Consider the following 11,486-nt stretch of genomic DNA (forward strand, 5'->3'; position numbering starts at 1 on the left):
ACACAAATGCCAGCCCAGGTTACTGTATCCTGTAAAACTCTCAATTAATATAGATGGAGAAACCAAGATATTCCATGACAAAACCAAATTTACACAATATCTTTCTACAAATCCAGCACTACAAAGGATAATAAATGGTAAAGCCCAACATAAGGAGGCAAGCTATACCCTAGAAGAAGCAAGAAACTGATCGTCTTGGCAACAAAACAAAGAGAAGAAAAGCACACAAACATAACCTCACATCCAAATATGAATATAACAGGAAGCAATAATCACTATTCCTTAATATCTCTCAACATCAGTGGCCTCAACTCCCCAATAAAAAGACATAGATTAACAAACTGGATACGCAACGAGGACCCTGCATTCTGCTGCCTACAGGAAACACACCTCAGAGACAAAGACAGACACTCCCTCAGAGTGAAAGGCTGGAAAACAACTTTCCAAGCAAATGGTCAGAAGAAGCAAGCTGGAGTAGCCATTCTAATATCAAATAAAATCAATTTTCAACTAAAAGTCATCAAAAAAGATAAGGAAGGACACTTCATATTCATCAAAGGAAAAATCCACCAAGATGAACTCTCAATCCTAAATATCTATGCCCCAAATACAAGGGCACCTACATACGTAAAAGAAACCTTACTAAAGCTCAAAACACACATTGTACCTCACACAATAATAGTGGGAGATTTCAACACCCCACTCTCATCAATGGACAGATCATGGAAACAGAAATTAAACAGAGACGTAGAAAGACTAAGAGAAGTCATGAGCCAAATGGACTTAACGGATATTTATAGAACATTCTATCCTAAAGCAAAAGGATATACCTTCTTCTCAGCTCCTCATGGTACTTTCTCCAAAATTGACCATATAATTGGTCAAAAAACGGGCCTCAACAGGTACAGAAAGATAGAAATAATCCCATGCGTGCTATCAGACCACCACGGCCTAAAACTGGTCTTCAATAACAATAAGGGAAGAATGCCCACATATACGTGGACATTGAACAATGCTCTACTCAATGATAACCTGGTCAAGGAAGAAATAAAGAAAGAAATTAAAGACTTTTTAGAATTTAATGAAAATGAAGGTACAACATACCCAAACTTATGGGACACAATGAAATCTGTCCTAAGAGGAAAACTCATAGCGCTGAGTGCCTGCAGAAAGAAACAGGAAAGAGCATATGTCAGCAGCTTGACAGAACACCTAAAAGCTCTAGAACAAAAAGAAGCAAATACACCCAGGAGGAGTAGAAGGCAGGAAATAATCAAAACTCAGAGCTGAAATCAACCAAGTAGAAACAAAAAGGACCATAGAAAGAATCAACAGAAGCAAAAGTTGGTTCTTTGAGAAAATCAACAAGATAGATAAACCCTTAGCCAGACTAACGAGAGGACCCAGAGAGTGTGTCCAAATTAACAAAATCAGAAATGAAAAGGGAGACATAACTACAGATTCAGAGGAAATTCAAAAGATCATCAGATTTTACTATAAAAGCCTATATTCAACAAAACTTGAAAATCTACAGGAAATGGACAATTTCCTAGACAAATATCAGGTCCGGAAGGTAAATCAAGAACAGATAAACCAGTTAAACAACCCCATAACTCCTAAGGAAATAGAAGCAGTCATTAAAGGTCTCCCAACCAAAAAGAGCCCAGGTCCAGATGGGTTTAGTGCAGAATTCTATCAGACCTTCATAGAAGACCTCATACCAATATTATCCAAACTATTCCACAAAATTGAAACAGATGGATCACTCCCGAATTCCTTCTATGAAGCCACAATTACTCTTATACCTAAACCACACAAAGACCCAAGAAAGAAAGAGAACTTCAGACCAATTTCCCTTATGAATATCGACGCAAAAATACTCAATAAAATTCTGGCAAACCGAATCCAAGAGCACATCAAAACAATCATCCACCATGATCAAGTAGGCTTCATCCCAGGCATGCAGGGATGATTTAATATACGGAAAACCATCAACGTGATCCATTATATAAACAAACTGAAAGAACAAAACCACATGATCATTTCACTAGATGCTGAGAAAGCATTTGACAAAATTCAACACCCCTTCATGATAAAAGTCCTGGAAAGAATAGGAATTCAAGGCCCATTCCTAAACATAGTAAAAGCCATATACAGCAAACCAGTTGCTAACATTAAACTAAATGGAGAGAAACTTGAAGCAACCCCACTAAAATCAGGGACTAGACAAGGCTGCCCACTCTCTCCCTACTTATTCAATATAGTTCTTGAAGTTCTAGCCAGAGCAATCAGACAACAAAAGGAGGTCAAGGGGATACAGATCGGAAAAGAAGAAGTCAAAATATCACCATTTGCAGATGATATGATAGTTTATTTAAGTGATCCCAAAAGTTCCACCAGAGAACTACTAAAGCTGATAAACAACTTCAGCAAAGTGGCTGGGTATAAAATTAACTCAAATAAATCAGTAGCCTTCCTCTACACAAAAGAGAAACAAGCCGAGAAAGAAATTAGGGAAACGACACCCTTCATAATAGACCCAAATAATATAAAGTACCTCGGTGTGACTTTAACCAAGCAAGTAAAAGATCTGTACAATAAGAACTTCAAGACTCTGAAGAAAGAAATTGAAGAAGACCTCAGAAAATGGAAAGATCTCCCATGCTCATGGATTGGCAGGATTAATATAGTAAAAATGGCCATTTTACCAAACGCGATCTACAGATTCAATGCAATCCCCATCAAAATACCAATCCAATTCTTCAAAGAGTTAGACAGAACAATTTGCAAATTCATCTGGAATAACAAAAAACCCAGGATAGCTAAAACTATCCTCAACAATAAAAGGACTTCAGGGGGAATCACTATCCCTGAACTCAAGCAGTATTACAGAGCAATAGTGATAAAAACTGCATTGTATTGGTACAGAGACAGACAGATAGACCAATGGAACAGAATTGAAGACCCAGAAATGAACCCACACACCTATGGTCACTTGATTTTTGACAAAGGAGCCAAAACCATCCAATGGAAAAAAGATAGCATTTTCAGCAAATGGTGCTGGTTCAACTGGAGGTCAACATGTAGAAGAATGCAGATCGATCCATGCTTATCACCCTGTACAAAGCTTAAGTCCAAGTGGATCAAGGACCTCCACATCAAACCAGACACACTCAAACTAATAGAAGAAAAACTAGGGAAGCATCTGGAACACATGGGCACTGGAAAAAATTTCCTGAACAAAACACCAATGGCTTATGCTCTAAGATCAAGAATCGACAAATGGGATCTCATAAAACTGCAAAGCTTCTGTAAGGCAAAGGACACTGTGGTTAGGACAAAACGGCAACCAACAGATTGGGAAAAGATCTTTAAACAATCCTACAACAGATAGAGGCCTTATATCCAAAATATACAAAGAACTCAAGAAGTTAGACCACAGGGAGACAAATAACCCTATTAAAAATGGGGTTCAGAGCTAAACAAAGAATTCACAGCTGAGGAATGCCGAATGGCTGAGAAACACCTAAAGAAATGTTCAACATCTTTAGTCATAAAGGAAATGCAAATCAAAACAACCCTGAGATTTCACCTCACACCAGTGAGAATGGCTAAGATCAAAAACTCAGGTGACAGCAGATGCTGGCGAGGATGTGGAGAAAGAGGAACACTCCTCCATTGTTGGTGGGATTGCAAACTGGTAAAACCATTCTGGAAATCAGTCTGGAGGTTCCTCAGAAAATTGGACATTGAACTGCCTGAGGATCCAGCTATACCTCTCTTGGGCATATACCCAGAAGATGCCCCAACATATAAAAAAGTCACGTGCTCCACTATGTTCATCCCAGCCTTATTTATAATAGCCAGAAGCTGGAAAGAACCCAGATGCCCTTCAACAGAGGAATGGATACAGAAAATGTGGTACATCTACACAATGGAATATTACTCAGCTATCAAAAACAATGACTTTATGTAATTCGTAGGCAAATGGTTGGAACTGGAAAACATCATCCTGAGTGAGCTAACCCAATCACAGAAAGACATACATGGTATGCACTCATTGATAAGTGGCTGAGATTAGCCCAAATGCTTGAATTACCCTAGATGCCTAGAACAAATGAAACTCAAGATGGATGATCAAAATGTGAATGCTTCACTCCTTCTCTAAAAGGGGAACAAGATTACCCTTGGCAGGGAAGAGAGAGGCAAAGATTAAAACAGAGACTGAAGGAACTCCCATTCAGAGCCTGCCCCACATGTGGCCCATACATATACAGCCACCCAATTAGACAAGATGGATGAAGCAAAGAAGTGCAGACCGACAGGAGCCAGATGTAGATCGCTCCTGAGAGACACAGCCAGAATGCATCAAATACAGTGGCGAATGCCAGTAGCAAACCACTGAACTGAGAATAGGACCCCGTTGAAGGAATCAGAGAAAGAACTGGAAGAGCATGAAGGGGCTCGAGACCCCATATGTACAACAATGCCAAGCAACCAGAGCTTCCAGGGACTAAGCCACTACCTAAAGACTATACATGGACTGAGCCTGGACTCTGACCTCATAGGTAGCAATGAATATCCTAGTAAGAGCACCAGTGGAAGGGGAAGCCCTGGGTCCTGTTAAGACTGAACCCCCAGTGAACTAGACTGTTGGGGGGAGGGCGGCAATGGGGGGAGGGTTGGGAGGGGAACACCCACTAGGAAGGGGGGGGGAGGGGGATGTTTGCCCGGAAACCAAAGAATTATTATTAAGTATTAAATAAATTAAAAAGAAAAAGAAAAAAAAAAACAACCCTGAGATTTCACCTCACACCAGTGAGAATGGCTAAGATCAAAAACTCAGGTGACAGCAGATGCTGGTGAGGATGCGGAGAAAGAGGAACACTCCTCCATTGTTGGCGGGGTGGCAGACTGGTACAACCATTCTGGAAATCAGTCTGGAGGTTCCTCAGAAAATTGGACATTGAACTGCCTGAGGGGGATGTTTGCCCGGAAACCGGGAAAGGGAATAACACTCGAAATGTATATAAGAAATACTCAAGTTAATAATAATAAAAAAAATAAAAATAAATAAAATATAAAAAAAAGAACATAGAAATGGAATTATTTCACCAGACAGGAAGGCAGGCAGTGTTACTTAAAAGTGTCAGGCTTAAAGTAACTTGTTTCGAGAGAATTGAGCTCTGTGAGAGTAGCCTCGATCCTTTCTGTGGGAAGTGTGGCTGTGACTGAATGCCGGCTTAGCAGCCTCCATTTCCTAAGGGCTCATCACTTGCCAACACTGATACAAGACGCACCAGGTTCCCAACATACGAACCTCGTTGACCAACCCTTGGTGGGATAGATGGGCTCCATCTGCCTCTGGCTACTCAACTTGGCCAGTGTGTACCAGTGAAACTATTTAATTAAACAGATACCAGGCTAGCTTTGGCTGTCTGGCTGTCACTGGCTGAGCCGTGCTTTTCCTCCAAGTGTACCCCAAGAAGTGAATGAAGAGAAATTCCTTCTTGAGAGCGGCGAGTTGATGTGTCATGTAGAGACCCTCGTTTATCTGGAGAACTGGGTGGTCAGAAGGCACTGCAGTCTCAGGAAGTGTCCACTGAAGTCCTCGGCAAGGAGCCAAAGCTGCCTCAGGGAAATGGGCGTTTGGGGGAACTGTTTGCGATGTGTCCAAGACCCATATCTAGATTAAGGTTCTCAAGGTGCAATGAACCTCACAGTGTCTATGTAAGAGTCTATCCTGGGCACCAGGCCCGGGATCCCAAACTATTGGAAAGTAAAGAAAACCAAGAACCTTTGGAAAGGCTGAACTTTGCAGTAAGACAATTGTGCGTGACAACTTAGCCCTGAGAAGATGTCCCCATTTTCTAAATTTAATTTCTATGCTAGGGGCAATTCATAAAAGACCACTGGAATTTTGAATATTTTAAAATTGTATTTCATGGTTCAAAGGCAGATGAAGTTTCCAAGTGCAGTAGAGTGTGCAAGGCATGATAGGCCGACTTGAGAAATCAGCTAAGATTTTTTTCGAGAATCGACTAGTTACTTGATGGAAGGAAAGAAGGTTTAGACGAATATGTCCTACCATGGTTCGAAGTCTGGCTACTGAAGACGTTGGGGACATCTTTGAAAAGTACCATTTGCCAGTTTACACTCCAGACTTAACTGCCTTAGATCCCCTGGAGCCGGTGTCCGATGCTTCTAGCTTGGGTGTTGGTTGGACTCCAGCTGCTGCCCGCTCAGGGGTTAGCTCTTGTGATCCAGGGGAGAAAGGACAGACATAATTGCCTTTTGTTTCTCTAATTTCTGTTTTTTTTGAAGTCGGCCATGTTGTGTTCAAATCTAGCCTCTGGTTTCTTGAGGTCATTTGCCCCTGACCTAGCAAAGAGTGTAACTTTTCTGAGTTCCAGTTAGCAGGGACCCAGTGTCAGTTCCTGTAGCAGAAACGAGACTATAACAGTGTGACTCATGGGGGCTTGTCCACACCTGAAATCAAGATCTCTTATTTGTTTCTTCCTCGGGATAGTTGAACCAATTTCGCCTCACTCGACAACACACAGCCTTTTACGGAAATGAAAGCAGTTTTCAAAAGCAGATACACAATTTTAGTTCTGCTCCAGAACCTACATTTCTTCTAAAATGTCTTGAGAACTCTGAGCTCGGGGGATGGGTGGAGGGGAGCATGAGGGATGGATTAGCATGTCCTCCATTTCAGACCTTCATACCAGCTGGAGAGATTCCAAGGATGGGTGAGGTCTGTCTGCAGCCTGTGGTGACTTCCTCTGCATTTTGAAATAAGGTAATTCTGTCTATTTGGGAACCGGCTTTCAGTTAGGAATTACTGCCACACATTGTTCATACACGCAGGGTTAGGTGCTTTTGGGCTTCTTTGTTTGAAGTGTGGTTAGGCCACAGTGAATTAGGCCACATCTGCTGGTCCTTTAAATTTTTACTTTCATTATTTTATTTTCTCCTTGATTTGTTTGAACAAAGAACATCACTTCCTCTTAATCTTGTGGAAAAACAGGGCAGCCCAGTGGCGGTTACTTGGCAGGAGAAAGGATGTAGAGGAGGCCGGCAACGCCCTTCCTCTGGCCGAATGCTTTCTTCTTTCTTGTAAGCAATTATTCATCTTCTCTTTGGAGGACACTTTGCTTTTTCCTGAACACACACGTCTAGCAAACTCATCAAGGAAGACGATTATTATACAGTGCACGCCGTTGCTGCTCTCTCCGCCGTAGGAAAGACTCCGTGGAACAGAAAAGGATCCCGGGGATCAGTCAGTTATTTTCTTAAAAGAAGAAAGCAAGGAAGCCCAAAGCTGTGATTAATGCCAGCATCGCTTCAAGTTTCCCATCCATAGTGTTGTCTCCGATGGTTGTAGCTTGTGGGTCAGCGGCTGCAGGCCGTGCGGATTCATAAAATGGGTCCGTATCTTTATACACAGCACCGCGTTTGCATTCTAATTTAGAGTCTGCCATTTGGGAAACTAGGAGTGGAAAACCCTATTTAAGGTTCCCATTGGTTCTACCTAACTTCAGAAAGCACAGTGAAGGAGATTGTCAGGTCGTTCAAGGAAGCAAACTAAGGCAGGTGGTTAGCATCGTATGCTAATGCATCTTTTCTTGTGGGTAAGGATGTCACGTCTCTGAACCGCATGACAACTGTAAGGCCCAACCACCAGGAGACATTTGAGGAAATTCCTTTAAATCAATGTACAGCTCTCAGAGTCTTAGAAAAAAAAAAAATCCCAAGCCAAAACATGACTGTTATTTTTAACAACAACAACAACGACAAAAGATGTTTCCCAAGCCAAATATTAAAGCAGTGCACAGATGCTCAAATTAGTCAGAAGTACATTTGTCAAATAAAGTTGGAATGTGCGTGTGGGAAAACAGGCCAAAAAAAAAAAAAAAAAAAGAGGATTAGTAGCTTGTTATGACTGTTAGGACTTAAAATTTTTTTTCTTCAAAGCAGCACTTCAAAGTAGCATTCAAACTGGAAAGAAGCTCATCTCTAAAACAAATTATTTATTCTTTTAGTCTACTACAATAATGTCTGAAGGATTGATTAGGACTGTATGTTTGGTGGGGACGCTTTCAGGCACTTTGGCGTTTGTGGTTGGGAAAACTGTTCGAAGTCAAGAGAAAAGCAGATGGGTTGCTCATAGTGACAGCAGCCAGGAACTGTGCTCCAGAACGTCTCAAGTCCTCAAGGACAAGTGAATAATAAGGGACAATGCTACAGAAGCAAATTTGCTAAGGGGGCTAACAAAGGACCTCACAGAGCCGTGGTGTTTCCGCCGCAGTGCTTCTCCTGTTACTGGATTGTTAGGGAGGACAGTGTTTGCTGGAAACATGGACAAGCTGGACCAAGAAGTTTCACCAGAGGAATTACCCAGATCAGTGCGAGGTGCCAGCATGGGCCCTTTGTGCCCACCAATCCATATTGCTTCCCTCAGGAGATATGTTCTTTCTAGTACGTGGACGCCTCCTTTGGCTCCTTGTGGTCTGTTGGTTTATCCAGAGCTGGTTGTTGAATGTCTTACTCATTGTTCTGAGCATTCAGCCTATTTTTCCAGCCTCTCATCCAATATCTAGTTCCATAAATTTTCTCTCTCTTCTCTCCTGCCTATTGAAACCCTTTCCCTTTGAATGTAGAACTTAGGATTGACCATAAAGATGTAGAATGGTCAAGAAGGTGGATCTGTAGTTGGGATAACTGCCTCCCCAGTTAGCAGTAGCTTCCCGGGGAAGACCTAGACCAAATACCCAATTCCTGGATTCAAAGAAAGCATTGGCTGAGATAAGAGGACACACATCAGGGCTGACCATCTAGTTTCTTAGGCCCCTCATATTCCTGTAAGCAAGAAGGATAAACTTAAGACCTGTGTAGGATCCAACCTTGGGCCAACATCCAAAGGTGCTCCATGACCAGCACAAAAATCTGACCAAACATCATGGAAAGATTCAATTTTCAGTAAAGAGATAGAGAAAAAAGACACTAAAGTGATAAACAGAAATTCTAGTAAGGGAGTGTTAGGGATCTCTCCCTCCACAAATTGGTACTATAGTTGTTGGTTTATGTCAATTTGACAAAACCTAGACATATTGGGTAAGAAAACATCTTAATTAAGAAACTACTTTGAGCTGGAGAGATGACTCAGTGGTTAAGACACTGGCTACTCTTCCAGAAGACCCAGATTCAATTCCCAGCAACCACATGGCAGATCACAACATGTCACAACTCCAGTTCTTGGGGGATCTGACATCCTCATACATACATACATTTAAGCAAAATGACAATGCATGTGAAATAAAAATAAATAAAAAATTTAAGAGAAAATGCCCCAATAAGATTGGCCAGTAGGCAACTCTGTAGGGTATTTTCTTGATTAATACTTGATATCAGTTATTCAAGCCCACTGAAGACAGTGACATCCTTAGGCAGGTGGTCTTGGGATGTATAAGAAGGCAAAGTGGAAAATCCAGGAGGAGCAAGGGAGTAAGCGGCATTTCTTTATGGTTTCTGCTGCAGTTCCTGCCTTTAGTTCCTGCCTTGGCTTTCCTCAATGGACAGGATAGAAAAGCCAAATAAACCCTTTTTTCTACAAGTCAATTTTAGTCCTAGTGTTTTATCACAGCAACAGAAACCCTCACTGAGACAAGTACTCTAGATGGTTTTGTGCTTCTCAATTATTGCAATTTAGTTTATTTGTAAGTATTTGAAAAAAAATGGGGAGCATTTCATTTTTCTCTCTCCCTACTTCATGGCATAATAAACTGGAGGTTCTAGACAGTAGAACTAAAGGCCATAGTCTATTTTGATTCCAATGAAAACATATCAAAGATATTATTAAAGTGCTAATTTACAAAAATGTAAGTCTATCAAAAATTTAAGAGAGACGTTAAGGTATAGGAAACAAGATTTTAGAGGTCATGTTGGAATTAGAGATGAATTCTGAGAACCCTCATTTTTATCAACCTCCTGGCCTCATGTATCCTTTTCTGACTTTCTTTTCTTGTCACTACCCTTCACCTCTGCTCTCCTCCCTAAGAATCAGCACAGAATTCCTTATCAGAGGCAGCTGTGGCCTCTTTATCCTAAAGTGCAAAGTGAGCTAACACTAACTTTCAATTAGTGTTATATAGACTTAGACAGTGTTAGATAGTGTTATATAGATTGGTAGACAGATGTCTTGGGTGTTTTATGCTTAGATTTTCTCAGATTTAACTTCATTGACCAACTTTTTTTTATTTTTTTTAGATATATTTTTTTACTTACATTTCAAATGTTATTCCCCTTACCGGTTTCCTGTTCATAAACCCCCATTCCCTCCCCTCCCCCTCCCCATAGGAGTATTTCCCCTATACATCCCCCTTACTGCTCCCCTATATTCTCCTGCACTGGGGGTTCACCCTTGGCAGGACCAAGGGCTTCCCCTTCCACTGGTGCTCTTACTAGGCTATTCATTGCTACCTATGAGGTTGGAGCTCTGGGTTAGTCCATGTATACTCTTTCTGTAGTGGTTTAGTCCCTGGAAGCTCTGGTTTGACCAACTTTTTCATTCCTTTTACTTTGTCATCAAAGGGTTGTTAGAAAGATGTCACATTTAGGGAATGAATACACACATCATTTATATCAGAGTGTAGACCAATTATGAATCTCTGCAGACACTCTTAATCACGGAGACACCTCTCTAGCTCATTACTAAACCTGAAGCTCATTATTATTTTGACTATCCTGGCTTGGCAGCAAGCCAGTGGGGATCACCCGTCTCCACATCAACCAGCGCTGCGTTTTTGGGGTTCTGAACTCCAGTCAAAATACCTTTGTTTGCAATGGGCTCTTAGTTCATTGCCTACATCGGAATTATTGTCCTGTTTTCATTCAGGAAGTGCCATACTTACTTCAAAATGAGAAAATCATTTAGCTACAAGCATTATCCAACTCTTCATCCTAAGAAAACCACTAAGTAGTTTTTTGGAGAACACATAGTCAAAGAAATTAGACACACAAGTATCGCTATGTCTTGGTCATCATATATACTGGTTTTATAACCCTTTAATTTCCTCACTAGTATTTTTCTTTAGTTTTAAGAAAGATCTGACACTGTTGAGCAATATCAGAAGCTCCTAAGAAGTCAGACCTCTGACCTCATAGTCAATTACAAGAAAAGTAAAATATTTTGGGGATAAAAAAGGTGATTTCTAAATATATTTAAAAGAGAGACAGAGAAAAGAAAGTTCAAAGATTCAAAGCTCTCTGAGTTTTTGACTTGGCTAATGCGTAGAGATGGGTGCTATTGAAAGAGTGCTTTGTTTGAAAGTTCATGTATTGGGATGGAGAGACAGCTAAGAGCATTGTCTCAGTTAAGAGCATTGTCTGTCCTTCCAGAGGACCTGAGTTTCATTCCCAGCATCCATATGCCATTCCATAGCCATATTTAACTCCAGTCGGGTATTCACTGTCCTCTCCTGCCT

This window comes from Rattus norvegicus, chromosome 11, assembly GCF_036323735.1.
Source record: "Rattus norvegicus strain BN/NHsdMcwi chromosome 11, GRCr8, whole genome shotgun sequence".
NCBI lineage: Eukaryota > Metazoa > Chordata > Mammalia > Rodentia > Muridae > Rattus > Rattus norvegicus.